The 21,094-nt window shown below is 49.3% G+C and overlaps 1 protein-coding gene across 1 annotated transcript in view; it reads right to left on the bottom strand.

Moving 5' to 3' along the window:
* Positions 1-16,898, bottom strand: part of Il21r (interleukin 21 receptor) — a 31,506-nt gene extending 14,608 nt beyond the window's left edge. Inside the window, exon 1 of the mRNA XM_006980368.4 lies at positions 16,612-16,898. The gene's annotated coding sequence lies outside the window, so the exon portion shown is untranslated. The remainder of the gene's footprint in view (positions 1-16,611) is intronic.
* Between the last annotated feature and the right edge of the window lie 4,196 nt (positions 16,899-21,094).

Raw genomic sequence — 21,094 nt, 5'->3', positions numbered from 1 at the left:
GGGTGCTGCTCACTTGCTTGCTCCCCTAGGGCTTCCTCAGCCTGCTTTCTTCTACAACCCAGGACCTAGGGATAGCACTACCCACAGTGGGCTGAGTCCTCCCACATCATCAACCAACAAATGCCCCACAGGCTGCCTACAGGCCAGTGTGATGGAGGCAGTCTTCAAATAGGGGTTCCTTCTTCCCAAATGACTCTAGCTTGTGTCAAGTTGATGGACACTAACTAGCACAAATGCCCTCTCTCAAGTCCCCCTGCCCCATTGCCTGGCTGCCGCTGCACCAGCCGAGTCCTCTCCCTGGACCACAGCCCTCCCTATCCTTAACGTGACGCTTTTGTGGTCCATTTGCTCTATCCAGTTGGGCTGGAATGTTCTAGAGCTTCTGCCATTCACTCATCACCTGTCCATGACACTGTTCTCTACTTCCTATCTTTACCTTGCTGGTCCCTGTTTTACTCCAATAAACTTGTGTCGAAAGAACACAGCACATTATTACCACTGACAGTAAACCAGGGTGAAGCCAAGAGGCAGTGGGCAGCAGCATGCTGGGTGAGTGCACTGTGGAGCTGACACAGACTCCGTTCAAGCCCGGGCCGTGTGATCTCATGCAGGTGACTTCACTATTCTAAGCCCCAGGCCCTCATCTGTAAGTGCCGACGATTAAAGGTCCCGTGCCCTCAGAACCCTTGGGGATTAACCTGGTGTTTGTGAAACACCATGCAACAGCCAGCGGCAGGCTTAGGGTAGATGTTACATGTTTCTGTTTTAATGACATTAGTTGTGTGTGTGTGTGTGTGTGTGTGTGTGTGTGTGTGTGTGTGTGTGTGTCTGTCTGTCTGTCTGTCTGTGAGCATGCACACACACGTACATGCCCGTGAGCATGCCAAAGCATACATATGGAAGTCAGAGGACAACCTGAAAGAGTTGATTCCCTCCATTACATGGGTCCCAGGTATTGAACTTGGGTCGTCCAGCTAAGCACCTTTACCTGTTAAGCCATTTCATGGGCCTACATAAAACTTTCTTAAACAATCTTTTTTTTTTGGTTTTTCGGGACAGGGTTTCTCTGTGTAGCTTTGCGTCTTTTCCTGGAACTCACTCTGTAGACCAGGCTGGCCTTGAACTCACAGAGATCCACCTGCCTCTGCCTCCTGAGTGCTGGGATTAAAGGTGTGGGCCACCACCGCCCGGCTAAACTTTCTTAAACAAACCACAGCCAGCTCTCTGGAAAGCTAGCCCCCCACTGTGAGAGGAAACAGCTGACAGAAGGAGAGCACAGCCCAGCCACGCCACCTTCCCAACACTGCAGGAGCTGGGGAGCACAACCCAGCCACGCCACCTTCCCAACACTCCAGGAGCTGGGGAGCACAACCCAGCCACGCCACCTTCCCAACACTGCAGGAGCTGGGGAGCACAACCCAGCCACGCCACCTTCCCAACACTGCAGGAGCTGGGGAGCACAACCCAGCCACGCCACCTTCCCAACACTCCAGGAGCTGGGGAGCACAACCCAGCCATGCCACCTTCCCAACACTGCAGGAGCTGGGGAGCACAACCCAGCCATGCCACCTTCCCAACACTGCAGGAGCTGGGGAGCACCTCTGTCTTTCTTTAAAAGTGAGGGGCAAGGTGTCAGAAATGTTGAAGAATAGCTAGCACCAAATGGGGGTGCTGGCTCTCTGCTTTGAGGGCTCCTTTACACCCCTGCTCCGTGGTCTGAGGACATGCCAGGAGCCGCTGCACCAATGGAACAGGGATCTTAGTGCTGAAGGTGTCCCCATGAGTCTCTCCTCACATTCTCCGCACCCAAGAGGTCTTCTCATCCCTCTGGCCTCTTTGTTCTGACTTCTCTCCTGGGATGCACATGAGGCTCACAAGAAAGTCAGGAGGTGTCCAAGAGCTTCTGCAGGGGACCTGAAATCTGCTACATCCGGGCTATGTGTCCTTGGGCAGGTACCTAGCTTCTCGGATTCTGTGTTCTCTGCTATCAGTGGAGGTCAAGGGCCTTTGCTGGAGTTGGTTGTGATTGCAAATTGCATGGGAGACCTATCAGAGTGTTTTATCTACCAGGCCCCAACACTGGGGTTGGATGATGCAAACTAATAACTAACCACATTTCAGGAACTCAGAAGGAAGTAGAGAAGGTTGGGGTAGCAAATGAGACTGAAGGGAGGGCCACAGAGAACACAAGAGCCTAATCTCCCAGCAAGCAGACAAATGCAAATAAAACCACAAGGGTTTACCGCGGACACTTTATCAGATCGGCCAGGAGCTAAAGCTCATATGGCCCACTCAGAGTCTGATACACAGGGATTGCCATTCACGACCAGGGAAAGGTGACACCACCACCAGTCTGGAAAATATATATATATGTATTTTTTTGGTGACCAAATGAACGCAGACGGCGGCTTCCCTAAGAGCCAGCCACGCCATGCCCATGCTCACCAGCATCCGAGAAGCTATCAGAAGCCTCGCCAGGTTTAATCGTGAGGAACTAGAAACAACCTAAGTCCTCATTAGCAGGGCATGGAGAAAACAAGTGGGGCTTTGGTGGCCAAACACGGGAATGAATCACTTCCCATGGCCCACACCCACAGCAAAGCAGGTGACCACCGAGATGGAATGTGTACAGAAAAAGGAGAGTGTGAAGGATGATGCCACCTCTGTCCTTCTTCAAGCTACATGGAAACAATTCTATGAACTGTTTAAGTGGACAGAAAGGAACTGGGAGGGAAGACAAGCATCACTTTTTTTTTTTCTCTTTTTGAGACAGGCTCACACTACACAGTCCTGGTAGGATTATAACTAACTATGTAGACCTGGCTGGCCTCAAACATGCAGAGTTCTGCCTGTGTCAGCCTCCTGGGTGGGAACGAAGGTGCATGCCACTGTGCCCAGCCTGAAACACTGCATTTTGAATAATGTGCAGAAAGAAGAAGCTGGGGAGGTGTTTCTAGGGTCTCCCACGGTTTGGGAAAGCCCAGCAACACTGTGTGACCTTTTCCTATGTCCAAACTATCTCACGGCAATTTAAGGACAAGCAATGTAAGTGCAAGCAAATATTAGTTGTGTAAAATACCATGTGCATGAGAGGACTTCCACTGTGGGGGTGCTGGAGGGGCTGGTATCAGGCTGATGCCCCCACAGAGAGCCACTGGCAAGCCTGAGATGAAGTGGGGCAGCCAGGCGAGATGGAAAGTGACAGAAGGAACGAGTCCCAAGGCCCTACACTGCCCTCCTCCGTGACTTGGTAAATCACTGAAGATGAGCAGCCAGAAATCTGCCACAAAGCACCTGGAGATGGGCTGAGAGGCCACAGCAGTTTCCAGCAGTTTTACCAAGCTGAGGGAAGAATTGGGGCCTGGGCTGGTCAGTGTTCAGTCACCCAGCAAAGGCTGAGAAGCAGGAATCTGGAATAGCTCAGTCAGCTCCCCCAAGGAAAGCCTCAGCTTCTTCCAAAGGCTCCACATCTTCATCCATGGTGCTCAGGGTTCCGTCAAAGCAATAAGGCGAGCTGTGTGCAGAGCTCATGACCAGTAAGCCAGAGGACAGGGCACCAGAACAGCATAGTAATTCAGAGTCTGGCACTGCTTTTACAATCACTACAGTTGCCCTGAGCTGGGTGGTGGTGGCACACACCTTTAATCCCAGTACTCAGGAGGCAGAGGCAGGCAGATCTCTGTGAGTTCAAGGACAGCCTGGTCTACAGAGTGAGTTCCAGGAGAGGCTCCAAAGCTACACAGAGAAACCCTGTATGGGGGGGGGGTTCTTGGGGTCTGCCTTGGTGGCACTACCTTTAATCTCAGCAACAGGGAGATAGAGGCAGGGGGATCTCTGTGAGTTTGAGGCCAGCCAAGGTTACACAGTGAGACCCTTTTCTCAGAAAAATAAAAAAGAGTTCTTGGTGGGAGGGTGTAGCTCTCTGTTCTACAGCATGGTCTTGAAGTGTGAAGACCCTGATGATAGGAGGGGAGGAAAAGGAGAGAGAGAGGGAGGGAGAATTTTACTTGTTATATTTAAAAAGGAAGTCTCAAAACTCCTCAAATTTATAAGCATGTAAGAAATGGATTTGACGACAGATTAGAAACATCAGAAGAGGATTTGTGAACTGAAGGTTGCTCAGCTGGAAGCAGATGGAGGAAGAAACTTTTCAACACAGAGAAAATCGCAAAAGACACGCTTGCAGCATCCTAAGGAAGACAGGCCACCCATGCACACTCACTGTCCAAGAACCGGGAGCGCAGATTCTCATGCTCAACACTCTGACATCAAGTGTGGAATTCTTACTGATCCCTTTATGGTATTGATCCCACCTTCATTTTAAAACAACACACACCTTTCATAAGTAGAATTACTGTCGAGTGCATTAATTTATCCCTTTTCCTGAGGACCTTTACTTGGTTAGTTTTTAAAACAGAACTTGCTACGCAGCCAAGGATGACCTTAACTGTCAACCTGATCAGATCAATAAACACCAGAGAAAGTACACCTTCGCGGGTGCTGTGAGGCATTTCCAGAGGAGATGGGGTCCTGAGGTTCTAAGCTATTGAGGGATCAGCCCCTGATGGGTTTATGATATGAAGCATTGTTGCAACATAATACTAAGTAAGATGTGGGGTGGAGGAAGTCAGTGACTGGGGTTGTCTTAGGGGGTCTGTCTTGCCCTGGCCCCCTTCCTGTGTTCCCTGACTGTCCCTTTTCTCTTCTTCCTGGCCACAATGCCATGAACTACTCTGTTCCTTGGTACCCTCCTCATCATGATAGACTGATACCTCCGAACCTGTGAGCCCAAATAAAGCTTCCCCCATTAAATTGTTCTTGTCAGATGTCTCCTCACAGTAGTTAGAAAGGCAAGGAACTCAGTAGTCAATAAAGAGAAGAAAGAGACTAAGCCAGAAGGAATAACAGAGCTACTGGTTAACAATTTTTCCACACTCACAAAAGACACTTAGCTATTGATTCAAAAAGAAGACAAATGCAAAGAAAAGTTCATCTGGGAATATCACAGAAATGCTTCCTCTCTTCCTCCCCTTCCATTTTCTCTTTTCAGACCAAGTACATGTAGCTCAGGCTGGCCTTAAGATCCTGTAGCTATGTACCTGTGGAAAACCCTAAACTTTTGATCTGTCAAAAGGTGGACCTCCCAAGGGCTAGGATTACAGCTGTGCACTATCACACTGGTGTATACTGGGCTGGGATCAAACCTAGTGCTTCATGCCTACTAAGCAAGCACTCTGCTTACTGTGCTACATCCTGAGCCCTAGAAAAACTATATCTAAAATTAAAGACAAAGATGGGCAATGGTGATGTATGCCTTTAATCTGGAGGCAGAGGCAGGCAGATCTCTGAGTTTGAGGCCATCCTGGTCTACAGCACAAGTTCCAAGATAGCTAGGGCTATACAGAGAAACTATGTCTCAAAAAACAAACAATGATAATGATAATAATAATAATAAAGTTAAATTAAAGACAAAGATACACTGAAAGTACTGCAGAGAGAGAATCATTTATCTTCAAAGAGGACATATGTGACTGACAGCTGACTTCCACAGAAGTAACAGAAGACAGGAAACAATAGAAAAAAAACCTTAAAGGCTGTAAATTTTAAGTGTAAACATACAATTTTAAAGTGTGTGTGTGTGTGTGTGTGTGTGTGTGTGTATTTGTATCTAGCAAAAACTTACATACCTAGCAAAAATATCCTTTTGTGGGCTCTCAGATAAGCACCAAACTTATATAAAGGAGTGTAACAAACAAGATAATAGAAAACATAGTGATGTTTTTCAAAGATGGGAGGGCTTGGTATGTAGCTCAGGATAGCCCAGAACTCCTGAGCTCAGGTGATCCTTTTACATCAACTCCTGTGCAGCTGAGACTGCAGGCACACACCACCCTGCCTCTCTGAGAGCAACAACCATGTTCAAGAGTGGAACATCTAAAAAGAAGAAAAAAGGGAACAAGAACAGATCGGACCCAAAAAACAAAAAGAGGAAAATAACAAGACAGTTGTTTTTACTGACTTAACCCCAAACACATCAGTACTTCTTAATAAATTCAATACTGGAATGTAAGCCAACCATGATGTCAACAACTTAGGTTAAAAGGAAGTAAAATTTCACAAGTAAAATGTACAAATTCTAAACAAAATGCTAACGTTCAGATATAATGATACAAATTTAGTTAATACTTTTTCATGTCATTTATGTCAATATGGAGGGTAGGTTTGGCCATCTATTTTATTCCACTTGCAGAAGAAAGTAAAATTTTGTCTGACTATGCAGTAAGTTCAGAAAACATATTTAATGAATTGAGATATCCATTTATGATTTTGAAAGCTTGTCAAAAAATAAAATCCCCTGATCTCAGGAACAGAGGACTATTCTTTACTCTGATAAGGACACACACAGAAACAGTATGCACTGCTCTCAGTGTCCTTAATGGCCAAGTTAGCACATTTTCTTTTTGTTTTGTTGAGTCAGAATCTTGCTATGTTCCTAAGAGGGACATAAGCTCCTTATCCTCCTGCCTCAGCCTCTTGAGTGCTGAGATTACAGAGTTGTGCCAACACGTCCAAATCAAATATTAAGCATGTACATCCTGAGGACAGGGAAAGACCCATGGATGTCTATTATGATAATGGTCCTATCCAACACAGCAAGGCAGCAACAACAAAAACCTCATGAAGATTAGAAAACCAAGTGCCTGCCAGGTGGTGGTGGCACATAACTTTAATCCCAGCACTCTGGAGGCAGAGGCAGATAGAACTCCATGAGTTTGAGGCTATCCTGGTCTACAGAGAAAGTTCCAGGACAGGCTACACAGAGAAACCCTGTGTAAAACAAACAAACAAAAAACAAACCAAAATAAAGAAAGAAAGAGAGAAAGAAAGAAAATTAAGTGCAACAGTATAAAAATATACTGCAACAGTATAAAGACTGAGTACCTGGGAAAGTCCAAGACATGCCACAAACAAATAAAAATCATCTTAACATGATACAGGCATCTATGAAAGTCCACAGTAAAACAAACAAAATCCCAGCTTCCTCTGACACCAGAAGCAAGGGAACGCTCACTCCTGCCGCTTCTGTTCAGCTGGAAGTCTTAGCCAGAGCAATGAAGAAGGAAAGAGAAATCAAGGGCACTTAAGAAGAAAGAGGTACAAGTATCTCCGTTTGCAGATAACATGACCTTATACACAGAAAATACTAAGGATTCCACATTGAAAATGTTACATTGAATACAGGAATCCAGCAAGGTTGAAGAATACAAAAATCAAGACACAAATATTAGTTGCATTTTTCAATACACAAACAATAATCAAAAGGGAAATTAAGGGGCTGGAGAGATGGCTCAGTGGCTAAGAACATTTCCCGGAGGATCCTACATTCCCAGCCCCCAAATCAGGTGGCCCACAACCACCTGTAACTCCAGCTCCAGGGGATCCAATGCCTCAGGCACCTGCCCTCACATGTACATCTCCACATGCAGACACAGGCCTATACATAATTAAAAATAATTTAAAAAATTAGTAAAACAATTCAATTTATAATAGCATCAAAAACAATAAAATACTTTACTTGGAGAAATGTAACACATTATTGAAAGAAATTAAGAAAGACAAAAATAAATAAAAAGATATCCCTTCATGGGATGAAAGGCAATATAGTTAGGATGTCAATATTTCTGAGAATAACTATAAAGTTAAACAAATTCTACCAAAACACTAATAGTTCTTTTTGTAGAAACAGAAAAATCCACCCTAGAATTCATATGGAATCTTGAAGGGTCTTGAGTAGCCAAAGCAATCCACAGTTGGGAAAGCAAAGTTGGAGACTTTTTTGGTTTAAAAACGTATTTTAAAATTACAGTGATCAATAGGCTGGAGAGATAGCTCAGAGGTTAAGAGTACTGACTGCTCTTCCACAGGACCTGGGTTCGGTTCCTAGCACCCAATGGCATTTCACAACCAGCTGCAACTCTAGTCACATGGGATCCTATGCCCTCTTCAGTACTCTATGGGGCACTGCACTCACATGCACCTATATACATGCAGGCAAAACACCCATACACATAAAATAAAAATAAATAAATCTCTTAAAAATTTTAAATCACAACTATAATTGGTATTGGGATAAATACAGATATAGAGTACAATAGCAAAGAGTAGAGAGCCCCCAAAAAAGCCAACATGAGGTGATCAAATGACCTTCTATGAGGTCACAAAACCACAGAGGTGAAAGGGCGGGACTTCAAGAATCTGCACACATGAATGTAATCCCAGCATTTTGGAGGTAGAGATAGGAGCATTGGGAATTGCGAGTCATTCTAGGCTACACATAGGAAGTTTGAGGCCAGCCTGGGACGAACAAACACGAAAATAAAAGAGATGACCAGGAAAGTGGCACATCTACAGGTGTCGATGAAGTTGGTCTCTGTCTTACCACATACAGTAAAGACCTCAAGATGGTTGGAAACCCAAAACAACGAATGTCCCAGGATGAAACACAGGCCACCAGTGCAAACATAGACAAACCTCAAGCAGCTAGAGAGGAATGCTCCCCCCAAATCAGACATCAGGCAAGGACTTAGGACCCCAAATATAAAAAAGGGTGCAACTCATTAACAGCATCCCCAACAGCTCTGTTAAAATGGATGAGGGCCGTTTCTCCAGAGGAGTTTACGATGGCCAGCAAGCACATGGAGGTCAACTCAATATCACTGATCACCAGGAAGTGAACATCAAAGCCCCAATAAGGCATGTCTTACACCAGACACAATGACCACTGTCTCAAAAGAAAATAAAATGACAAGTGTTGGTGAAGATGTTGAGAAATCACAACACTTCTGTACATTTGGTGGGGTTGTACAATGATGAAAAAAATTTTAACTAAAACTAGAAATAGAAGGTATATACCCAAAATAATTGAAAGTGACATTTCAATAATGTGTTTTCACACTCCTGTTTACTGCCCCAATATTTACAATAAGCAGCATGCACTTAAGCAATCTTAGTCTATTCACAGACAAAATATGTTCTAAGCATACAATGGAATATTACTCAGCCTTTAAAAAGGAAGGAACTCCTGTCATGTGTTGCAATGTGGATGAAACTTAAGGACAAAACACAATAAGAAGTGAAAGAAACAGTTACAGAAAGGCAAATGCTGCCTGGCTCCACTCCATGTCTGAGACAGGGAGCAGCCTGCAAAGGAGAGCTGGGGCATTGTTGTCTGGACGATCTAGAACTTCCACCCAAGCAAGATGGAGGAGGGCTAGAGCTCCATTGGCACTGCCGCTCTAGAGCAGCACCGTGCTGTCCACTTTAAACAGTGGCATGGAGGGGTGGCAGGCAGTTCATTCAGTAAAGTGCCTGCTGCCCAAGCATGGGGACTTGGTTTGAAGGCCCCACCCATGTAAAAGCTGAGTGAAGCAATGTGTAATCCCAGTGCTGGGGTGCCAAGACAGGAGGATCCCTGGAGCCCGCCTGCCAGCCAGTCTAGCTAAATCAGCAAGTTCCATGTTCATTGCCTCAGAATGAGAGCAACTGAAGAAGAAAACAAGGGTGACCTCTGGCTTCCACAAGCACACACACACACACACACACACACACACACACACACTGAACCCCAAGTCTAGGACTCTGCTTGGTACCACACCTTATCGTTCCAGATTGACAAAGGCAGAAACCAAAAAAATATCATAAAAGCAAAGGCAAGCTAGGCAGACTCACACCTGTAACCCAACCTTGAGGAGTCTGAAGCAGGATGCCATATTTCAGGCCGCCTGCCTCTGCCTCCTGAATGCTGGAATTAAATGCCACTGCCACCACCCAGTTTAAAGTCGGTTTCATATACAAAGGTGAAATGTGAAGTTTTAAAATAACGTTATTTCAGGGATGGCTTAACAGGAAAAGGTGTTTGCCGCCAAGCCAGACGGTCTGAGTTTGATCCTTGAGTTTGACCCTGGCTAGTTTGGGTTTTTGGTTGTTGTCTTTGTCAACTTGACACTAGCTAGTTTCATCTGGTTCGAGTCTCAATTAAGAAAATGCTTCCATTCAGATTGCCTGTTGGCAAGTCTGTAGGGCATTTCTTGATTGATGGTTGATGTGGGTAGGCCGAGTCCACAGTGAGGCCTCACTCCTAGGACAAGGGGGTCCTGGGTGGTATGAGGAAACAGACTGAGCAAGCTGGGAGGAGCAAGCCAGTAAGCAGCATTCTTTCATGGCTTCTGCCTGAGTTCCTGCCCTGCTCCCCTCATTTGGGGAGTGTGACCTGAGAAGTATAAGCTGAAATAAACCCTGTCCTCCCCAAGTTGCTCTTGGTCATGGTGTTTTAGCCCAGCAATAGAAACTCCAAGTGAGGCAGAGATTGGTGCCGGGTTCCAGGGTAGTACCGTGATGGGACTGACCATATTTTTTGGGAGGATTGTGGAAAGACTGGAACTTTGGGCTGGAAAAGTCATTGAGTGCCCACAGCTAATGGGTTGTGGGAACTCAGAAGATAATTCTGAGAGCAGTGCAGACAATGGAGGCCTGTGGAAGCCTCTGCTGGGGCCTTTTGATATTATGAATTAAGAGGTTGTGGCTCTGGTCAGCTGGGGTTGAAGCACTGGCTGTGATTATGAAGATACCAGCATCCTTGAGGTGAAACCTTCTAGGAGAGTCAGCACACAGAAGCTGTGTTCCAGAGGCACCCAAGGCTGAACTTCATGCTGCCAGTCAAACCTGGTAATGTGTAAGCGTTCTCCAGCTGATACTGGATTTGAACGCATGAAGGGGTCGCGGAGAGAATGAGGCTTGGCACTGTGTGGCGGGATCAGAGTCCCTAAGGGGAGCTCAGAAGAGACTATCAGTGAAAGTGCAGACCAGCTGCAGGTAAGAACCTCTGGTCAGGACCGTGGGATGACCAGCAAGGGTTGCAGCAGCTGGCAGATGGAGCGAGCCAGTGAGCAGCACTCCTCCATGGTTTCTGCTTCAGTTCCTGCCTCCCGGTTCCTGCCTTGAGTTCTTGCCCGTGACTTCCCTGGATGATGAACTACAGGCTGTAAGATAACATAAACCCCTTCCCCCAAAAGTTGCTTTTGTTTCATCCCAGCTAGAAACCCTTCTTGTGGGAACTCATTCCGTTCAACCATGCTTTCAGTTTTTAAATGTGTAGCCCAGGCTGGCCTGGAACTCATGATCCTCCTGCCTCTGCCTCCTTCAGCAAATCCTACTGGCATCTGCCACCACAACCGGCTGGCACCCAACGTGGTGTAATGAATCCCCACAACAAACCCTAACTAAGACAGACCCACAAGGCAGAAGAAGAGAATCGACTCTTGAAAGGTGCCTTTGGTCCTCCGTGGACACCCTGTCACACCCCCCTCAAATAAATAAGTAAAATGTAATAAAAACTCAAAATGGCATAACTTACATTAACAACAAAAAGGCAGTCACCCAGGAATGGCTCAAAAGATGCCAGAATTGCTAAGATGAACGAGAGGAAAGAGGACTAAGGGGCTGAACAGACTGTGCTCACCAAGCAAGAGATTTCAAGGAAGTCTCAGCATGTACACCATCTCCAGCAGGGTTCCCTGGGGAAACTGATAAGATTAGTCCAACACTAGTGGAACCGTTTAAAGAAGGCTGAGGCTTATGGAATGAAAAACACATGGAGTCGCTGCAAGGAAACCAAACTGCCCAATGGTACAAATAAACTAGCTGGTGACCGCTGGACTGTCAACTAAACTGTCATTGCATTTGGGTGGAGGGAGCCTGGCATTTAAAATGATGGTGGACCCTGACTCAATAAACAAGGTGGCGAGTGATGGAGGAAGACCCTCAACAGTGACCTCCAGACGTGCGTGCACCGCTCAGCTCACCTGATACACAAAACAGAAAAGATTGAGCACCAGGAAGAGCATGCAGTCAGTCCTTGTCATGGTTTCTCTGCATTCTTGGGGTCTACACTGAGTGGAGGCGTGAGTTGATGTGGCTGTCTTGAAAACTTGCCACATGGGTCCCAGCACCTCCTCTTCAAGGTGCTATGCCAAGGAGCAATGTCCCCATGTGGACCTAACCAGACCTGTGCATCCACAGCATGCATCCCACCTCCCACGAACTGGAAGACCCTGAGTCCTTGCTTCCCTGCCCTACTCCCACGAATGATCAAGGAACGGAATCTACTCGATCCGTCCAGACTATAGTTAGCTCACTATAGACCAGGTGGGAGTAACAGGGTTGAAAGTGAAAGGTGAAAATATTCTGAAAGTAAAATGTCCTATTCCCTACCCTGACAGAGAAGAAATGAAGCGGCCATAGAGGGACTCCCCAGAAGAGCCATACACAAGAGCCAGCAGGTCACCAGAAGGAGAAGTGTGTCTGTTCAGGGACTTCCCAAGGGGGAACCAGATGGAGGCCTCTGGTCCTCCGGGCATGGACTGTCCTACCTGCCTGCTGCTCTTCTTTGGCCCTGACCTCTGGCTGTATCCTCCAACTCACTCTCTCTCTGCATCGTTTCACAGTCTCACCTAGACCTGCAGAGAAAAACCTAGCGCCCACCCCTCTCCGCCCCTCCACTGCTTCCTCTGGGCTCCAAGCACACCAGACTGCCAGGACCTGTCACTAACAGGTCCCCTTCGCCTAGCTCCCACCCTTCACACCTGGTCTTTCAGTCGCTGGAACTTTCTGTGTTCCCTAGCTGACTGTCAGCCTCCTACTGGGTCTTCAAATATCATGGCTGGCTTCTTTGATCTCTCCAAAGAGGGTGAGTCACTTCTTCCTCTGGGTTCTGACCCTCCACCACAGCCCATAGCCCCAGATGTTTCCATTCACCTTCTAAGCAACAGCCGAGCAGGAACCACATGGGCTCCGTTCCTGCGGAGCCCCCGTGGCTAAGCACGGCCTCACAGAAAGCAGGTGCCCACACAGGTTGCATAAATGACTGAATGACAGGGATCCCTTTCTTTGGTTTGGAATCATGCAGCCTATGCACTCCAGTGGGAAAATGACTCTCTGGTTCCTGTTTCTTAAATTCAGTGAGCGGACACTGAAGGTCACTGCATTTCTGTAGTATGGGAACATCAGTGCCCCAGTATCCCCTGTCTCGGGACCTTTGCACATGCAATTGCTCGGCTCAGACTCCCTCGCCCAGCTTCTTTGCAGTCTCATCCTCAGATTTCAACTTCAGTGTCACCCTCCAGAACGACTGCCTGCTTCATCTGAAGTGGGTCCGCTCTGGCCCTCTTCCTAGATGTCAGAATATCAGGATAGTGATGGTCTCTGTTTTGTCCTTATGACCCATCATTGTTTAGGCACACCAGGTCCCACAGGTGGATAAATCACCAGATTTCTTTACCACAACATCCCCAGAATTGATAATGAGTGAACGGATGAATGAGGTTCATGGGATGGAACAGCCGCTGAGCAGTCCCTGGAGACTCAGTTTTCCCATCAGCTTTGTCTCTATCCCCAGGAGGCACCTTCCCCCACCCCGGGCAGCCATCCTGGCTCGCAGAGTCTGATAGAGAAGACTGTCCTCAGATTAGTGACATGACCACCGGGGACCACAGGTTCTCAGCTCCGTAGAGTTTGCAAGTGGATGAGTGAGCCCAGCTGGCCGCGACCAGAAGAGAGGTCTAACTCTCTCAGGTCACCTTTTGTCTGAGCTCAACTCTGCACATCGGTAGACCAGGCTCAGCGGCTGGGCTTCAGCAAGAGGCAAGGAAGTAGATGCTGGCAGGCTGCAGCTGTGTGCTTCCTGGTGCCTGTTTTTCCCACTGTGGTGGTTTGGGCTGCAGCTGAGAACATCAGGCCCATGGCTTAGTGGGTGGCAGCTGAACATGAGGAAGGACCTGCTCCGGCGGCTGTGTATACACAGTCTCCGTGGGCCAGAACCTCCTCCGGCCTGGACAACCTGTGCAAACCTGAGCATTCTTGTAGCCTTGCTCAGGTGTGCAGCCACTCTCTGCAGCTCACAGACAAGGGCTGGTTCGAAGCATGGCCACTTGGCGCTACAGCAGAGAACTGGGCCGAGACAGCACCTGCCCATTCCGTTGCCCACCCTGGCCTGACTGAGGGAGGCGGCCTGACTGAGGCATGAGCTTTTAATAAGCACTGGAGGGAATTGGGGTGGGGGAGACTCCAGTCTTGGTCCTCACACCAAACTTACTTAGCAGATCAAGGAACAGAGTCCCAGAGAGGCCCAGAGCCACATCTGTGGTCACACAGTGAAGAAGGCTGAGGCTTGAGGGGGGAGCCAGACCGTTCATTTGCCCCTCCTCCTGGGACAGTTCTAGTGTTTTGACCCTCCCTGGGGACCGCAGGGACAGCAGACTGAGGCCCTGGTACAGATGTTCTTCAGGGGCCCCGGCCAGGGAATATTCTCAGGTTGTTTCAGAAGTTCCAAGTTTACTCAGCGCTCCTGTTTGAATCGTCATTGAAAAGTCCCTTCGTCCTGGGCCAGAGTGGTGGGGGAGGAGGGGCTGACACCTGCAAGCTGCAGGCTGTGGGTGGGGCCTCTCCCAGCTCCCCCCACTTCGTGTTTTGGGGGCCCTGGACCAGCAGTTGAAGAAAAGGCTGCCAGGGTGAGAGTACCTTCCTTGAGGAAGCTTTTGTCTCATTTTCATGGGACAAAGTCCCTCCAAGTGGCTCCCTGGGTGGCCCTTGAAAACCCCCCTTCCTCTCTGAGTCTCGGTTTTCTCATTTGCAAGTGCTGAAGCACCACCAGCACCATGTGGTACAGCAGGAGGCACACGCCTGTAATGCCAGCCCTCAGGAGGCTGAGGCCGGAGAATCACAATTTTGAACCAGACTAGGTTGCATGGAGAAAGAACCTTCCCTTGTTAGTCAGCGCCAACAAAGCGGACACCTAGTACTTAAAGAAAACCAGCTGCTGTCCCTGGCTGACCATCTGTGAGTCCCGCAGGCCTCCCCGTCTTGAGGGCACTGACTGGCTATGGCTACTCCCCCTGTGCATGCACAGAGCCTGGCTTGGGGAGAAAGCATACCCCTTCTTCTCATGCCTATCTGGTGCTGCTTGGCCCTGGTCCAGTAAGGAAATCACTCCCCCGGAGCATGTAGCACGCCTGCCTCTCTTCCATCTTTCCACACTGTCCTCCCATGGTGCCAACTCTCACCTCCCTCTCTCAGGCCAAAGACGCCTGAAGTGGCCTCTAGAGGTGGGGACGTTTGAAGCCTTGGGTGAGGGCCCAATCTCCCCTGCCTGTCAGGCAGGGGTTCTCTCGTTCTCTCTGTGAGGTCCAGTGAGGACTAGACAGCGTCTCTAGGGCAGGGCTACTGTAGAGAACACCCCACTGTGGGGATCACATGGCCAGGTGCCCTCTGAGGAAGTAGTGATCCAGTTCGTGAGTCTTCCCAAGGGGTGGGACCCTGTCATACAGGCTGGGTTCCAATTTCTGTTCTGACTCTCCACATCATTCTTAACCCAAGGACAGGTGTGTGTCCCCAGGAACCCAGCATTGCCATCTATGCAATGGGCTGCATGGACTCTGAGGATTCTGGGAGGTCTCCAAGTGCCTATAGTTCTGTGGATAGGGCTGTTCTAGCCTTTCTGTCCTCTCCCCAGCTCCTAGCATCTAGCCCTCCTCCTCCACAGGTCAGGGTACCTGGGGTTGGGAGCGCCTGAAGTCACAGTCTTGACATCTGATGTCCTAGAGTTCTCATAAACCGCCTCACAGAGATAGAGCCACCTCATTCCCCATTTTACAGATGGGGAAAACAAGGACCCAGGAGGCTGGAAGAAGCAGAGAGACTTGCCCAGGTTCTCCAAAAGGCGACCATGTGCTCTAACACCCAGGCTGCCTCAGAGAGCACAGACATTCTCTTAGGAGCTGCGTATGACACTCTAATGCCTCTGGGACCTGCTAGGGTCCCTTTGGCAAGTCCTAAGTACAGACATTAACTCTTATGGCTTCTCCACCCAAGCCCTCTGCCTTCTCCTTTTCTATCCTTCCAGGCTAGGCCTCCAACAACCTCCGGACCCCCTTCTCCTCCCCATGTAAGAAGTGTTGCCTCTTATCATCTGATGCATGCCCTGGATTTGGATGGCACCACCTGGTTGGACTGCCCACCTTGCCATATCCTGGCGAGTCCCAGGCCGAAAGTCATACTTCCCCTGTGGTGCTAGGTTTCCTTATCTGTGAAGTAGGCACCCCACCTGCCTCAAAGGATTAGATGGAGTTTAAGTAATAAAGCACAGTGGTTGGTCATCTCTGATGCCCTCCACTGGCCCCCTGGAAGCTTCCCAGTGCCCCTGCCTACTCCCCAGAGCTGCCTGGCAGACTGTCTACCATGCAGATCTCACTGTCCTCTTCTATCACTTCCTGCAGGCAGTTAGTTTGCTCAGGCAAGGGATCATACCAGCCATGCCCCTGCTGCCACAGCCCTCCATCATCCTGCAAGTACACACTCAGGCCCCCAGACATTCTAAGCCAACTGAACAAGGGACCTCAGTCTTGGCTCTGCTCAGTCTAACTGCAGAGACTTCTGTGCCTCTGTGGCCCCAGCTGTGACACAGGCACAGGACAGCTCAGAGTCCCAGCACGGTGCTACTACGTAAAAGGCAGAGAAAGACCATGGGCTCAGAGAGAGCCAGGGCTAGAGTCTACTTACCTGCTTCTTCCAAGTCCTTCTCAGAAAGCCATTCCTCAGGCTGGGGCAATCGGGTGGCCTCCTGGGTCTGGGACTCACAGTGGAACTCAGAGTGTGATGGTGGGAGGTGTGGGTTCCAGAAGGTAGGCAGGGGGCCAGTCGGGTGCAAGTCCAGAATCTGAGGGAGTCACCTCGGAGACAGTCCTGGGGCTGAGGGCCAGCCGGGCAGCTAGGCAGGGCTTACATAGAGAGAGTCAGCAGAGCTGGGACAGCCAGATAGCCAGATAGAGCCTGGGCATGGCTGGGGCTGGGCTGGGGGTGGGGCTGGGGCCAGTTGGCCGCCCCAGGGATGGACAGACCTGTGGTCAGACAGGCAAGCGGCTGTCAGGCACACTACAGAAGTGGGCAGACAGCTGCAGTCGCCTGAAGCACAGGGCCACCAGCAGAGGCTGTGCTGTCTGTCTGAGGCCAGGCAAGGGGTGGGGATCAAGAGGATGTGGTAAGCAGTGCCCGCCCAGCCCAGCCAAGTCCTCCAGAAGGGGCGAGAAAAACGAAGACGCCTGCAGGCAGGCGCCCACGGCTTCCCAAAGGTTACTCTTTAGCAAGACATTTGGGGCCGAGGGGGTGACATCTTACAGACAGATGACGCCATCCCACAGGCCTCACAGTCGTGTTCCATGAGGCAGGCAGTGAAGTGGGACTTGCCACTTCTCACGGATGTAGAAGTTGACCGCAGGTGTGAGAAGGTAATACATCCCACCCGACGCCCTTGGCGTCCACATTGAACTCCTCAGCTCAGATGGGAGAGATGGAGGGCGGACACCCACTCTTATGACCTCTGTCCTGCAGGTAGATAAGTGGTCCATTTTTTCTGTCCCTTGCCTGCCCCAGGGTTCTGACCTCAGCATGACCCAGACTTTCTACACTGCCCCCTTGCCTCAGCTCTGTGGAAAGGAGGACTCTCCCTGCTGCCCTGGAGGAGAGAGACCTGAGGCACCTCCTGAGAGCCTTGCTGTGCCCATTTGTCTGTCAAGTGTAGATACCTAGCCAGGAGGGCAGGGCAGCCATACACATGGGAATTCAAGAAAGACATTTTCCTTTCTTTTTCTTTCTTGTCTTTAACTTCCTTTTCTTTCTTTCTTTCTTTCTTTCTTTCTTTCTTTCTTTCTTTCTTTCTTTCTTTCTTTCTTTCTTTCTTTCTTTCTTTCTTCCTTCCTTCCTTCCTTCCTTCCTTCCTTCCTTCCTTCCTTCCTTCCTTCCTTCCTTCCTTTATTTTTCTAGGAAAAAAGACTTCACTATTGAAAGTTCAGTTTAGTGGGGTTTCCATGTTTTTCTGACCCTGCTGAGTTACCTACCATTCCTGCCTCAGCCTCTTCCCTTATCAGTCCCAGGGTGTCTCCCGTCACTTTACAGCAGCCTTTGGGATCCTCTAAGTCTTGCCTCTGAATCCTCTCATCTCCTCAGAGCTCACAAGCTGGGTTATAAGATGACATGCACCCTGGGCAGATTGACACTCTGGTCCTTACTCAGTCCCCACAGGAGGCCAGGGGTTAGTCAGCCTTTGAAGAGCAATGACTTGGGCAACACTCCACTGATAAAAGGGTGTTGATCTGAACCCCGGGCCCTGCCTGTGGTCACTCTCGAGGCAGCTCCCAAGTTCTCACCCAGCCGCAGCACCTATCCCCTCAAGATACTCACACAGGCGTGGGACGCAAGGTTTGTCTGTTTCAAAACAATTTCAGCATAACATGCACAATGAGCATTCATCCGTGTTCAGCAAGGAGAGGGCCCGTCCCATGAGTTCCTTCGGTGATCAAATCTCTCACTTTGCGCTTCTGGAGGTGGCATGTCTTCAGGTCCTTTCCTGTCCTGAGCCCCCTAGTCTCCAGCAGGGGCTCTACATTTCCCAGCTGGGAACCCAGAGGAGAGAATTTCCCTTTCTGGTCCTTGGGGCCCTCTGCCCTGGGAGAGAGAGCATGGGCTGAGCGGGATCCACAGACGCTCTTGGCAATCAGTAAAGCATGGGGACACTGAGCTCACCCATCCCTGGACTACAGTGAGTCTGGCGTGTGGATAGCAGCCCTCTCTGACAGGTGGAGTAGGAAAGAAATTCTTCAGACTCTTTTCTTGTCTTGAAGCAAGAGAGAAGTCCAGGAGAAGAGGGGTGATGAGTGGACGTTTGGAATCCAGAAGACTGATGTCAGGCAGCTCCTACCCAGCAGCCCCTACCCAGCAGCCCCATAGAGAGAGCCAAACAGAGCCACCACCTCCTCACAGACCATGGGAGGTAGTCAGGCCTGCTCCCATTTCACAGATGAAGAGACTGCAGCTCAAGAGTGTTTTTGTTTTTTGTTTTTTTACTCTTTACTCTTTGGGGACCCGTTACTCAGCTCCCAAATAATCACATGGAGACTTATTCTTACTTATGAATCCCCGGGCTTAGTTTGGCTTGTTTCTTGCCAGCCTTTCTTAACTTAAATGATCCCATCTACATTTTGCCTCTGGGCTTTTCCCTTTCTCTATTCTCTATACCTTTCTTTCCTTCTTACTCCACAGCTTGCTGTGTAGCTGGGTGGCTGACCCCTGATGTCCTCTTTCCTTCTCCTTGTTATTCTCTCTGCCTGCCAGCCCCGCCTATCCTCGCTATTGGCCATTCAGCTCTTTATTAGACCAATCAGGTGTTTTAGACAGGCAAAGTAACACAGCTTCACAGAGTTAAACAAATGCACCATAAAAGAATGCACCACATCTTTGCATCATTAAACAAATATTCCACAGCATAAAGGAGTCTAACACATCTTTAATATTCCACAACACAGGAGAGGAAACCAGCCTCCAGTCTTTGAGGCACTGGAGCAGGTATTTGAACCTAGCTCATCTGAATCTAAAAGGAGTACAGCCAGACAGGGGTTTGCAGGAGGGGTGGGGGGTGCCTTGAGCTGTCTCCACGGCCCCATTGGCTCAGATGCACACACCAACACCTTCACGCTGACCAGTGTTTGCAAAAGGATGGGCAGCAGCCCACATGACTGACAGGTTAAGAGAAAGCATTCCTCTTTTGGTGTCTGTCTTGGTCTTTCCTTCCTATAGCTGTGTGCAAGGAACTTCCTACAGGTGCCCCATGGCTGGTGTCGGTTCCAGGCTTCCCTGAGACCTGGACCTCACGTCTGCGGAGAGAAGTCTCTCAGGGAGCTAGCTTTTCTTTCTCCCTTTTCTGGTTTTCTTTCTTTTTCTTCTCTCTTCATCTTCACAGTGGATCTTCCAAGGTCTTAGCCTGGAGTCTGGGAGCACTCTAAGGCTGGATAGTAGGGGAGTTACTGTCTGCAGAGTTCCTGGTGGAGTCTGGGAGCACTCTAAGGCTGGATAGTAGGGGAGTTACTGTCTGCAGAGTTCCTGGTGGAGTCTGGGAGCACTCTAAGGCTGGATAGTAGGGGAGTTACTGTCTGCAGAGTTCCTGGTGGAGTCTGGGAGCACTCTAAGGCTGGATAGTAGGGGAGTTACTGTCTGCAGAGTTCCTGGTAGAGTCTTGGAGCACTCTAAGGCTGGATAGGAGGGGAGTTACTGTCTGCAGAGTTCCTGGTGGAGTCTGGGAGCACTCTAAGGCTGGATAGTAGGGGAGTTACTGTCTGCAGAGTTCCTGGTGGAGTCTGGGAGCACACAAAGGCTGGATAGTAGGAGAGTTACTGTCTGTAGAGTTCCTGGTGGAGTCTGGGAGCACTCTAAGGCTGGATAGTAGGGGAGTTACTGTCTGCAGAGTTCCTGGTGGAGTCTGGGAGCACTCTAAGGCTGGATAGTAGGGGAGTTACTGTCTGCAGAGCTCCTGGTGTCGGGGAGTAAACTGTGCAGTCTCACGTTGTCAGGGACATTCTCCCCACCCCCACGAAGAGGGCTAAATACTGAAGATGGCCTTGCCATGCGAATTTTCGCTTTCCCTGTGTTACAGGTGAGTCAAGGAACCCGGGGATTGGCAGAGCTACGATTTGACACTCCACGGCCACCCTCCATCCAACCCACTGAACTGCTTCTGAGTGTGGGCAGGAGGTGGTTCAGCACCCCACCCCCTCTCCACCCCCTGCCAACTCAGCCAGCCCACTCTTCCTTCCCTCCATCCTTTCTTATCAAGCGGGCTCTTGGGTATATCCTGAGGAAATTCCACAGAAAGGTGCACAAATAACAGCCCTTGGGGAGCCAGACAGACTGGCAGCGTGAGGGCACGATGTGAGGCAGGATGCGCAAGTGTAGAGATGGGAATGAAGAGAGAGGAGGATTACAGGGCCACATAGGACACTCATCTCTAGGGTCCTTGCAGGTGGAGCTGGCAAGGCAGACTTGGTTCAGATGGAAGTGAGAATTCCTGTAGAGTTTGCAGAGGAGCAACTTGATCCAATTCACATCCATGAAAGAGTGGCCCAGGGTGGTGATCTCAGCGCTCAGGACACCGACACAGGAGGACAGCAGGTTCGAGACCAGCCTATCTGCATGCTAAGATACTGACTCAAGGCAG

This window comes from Peromyscus maniculatus, chromosome 1 (genome assembly GCF_049852395.1).
Source record: "Peromyscus maniculatus bairdii isolate BWxNUB_F1_BW_parent chromosome 1, HU_Pman_BW_mat_3.1, whole genome shotgun sequence".
NCBI lineage: Eukaryota > Metazoa > Chordata > Mammalia > Rodentia > Cricetidae > Peromyscus > Peromyscus maniculatus.
This window is presented reverse-complemented; position numbering and strand designations above follow the sequence as displayed.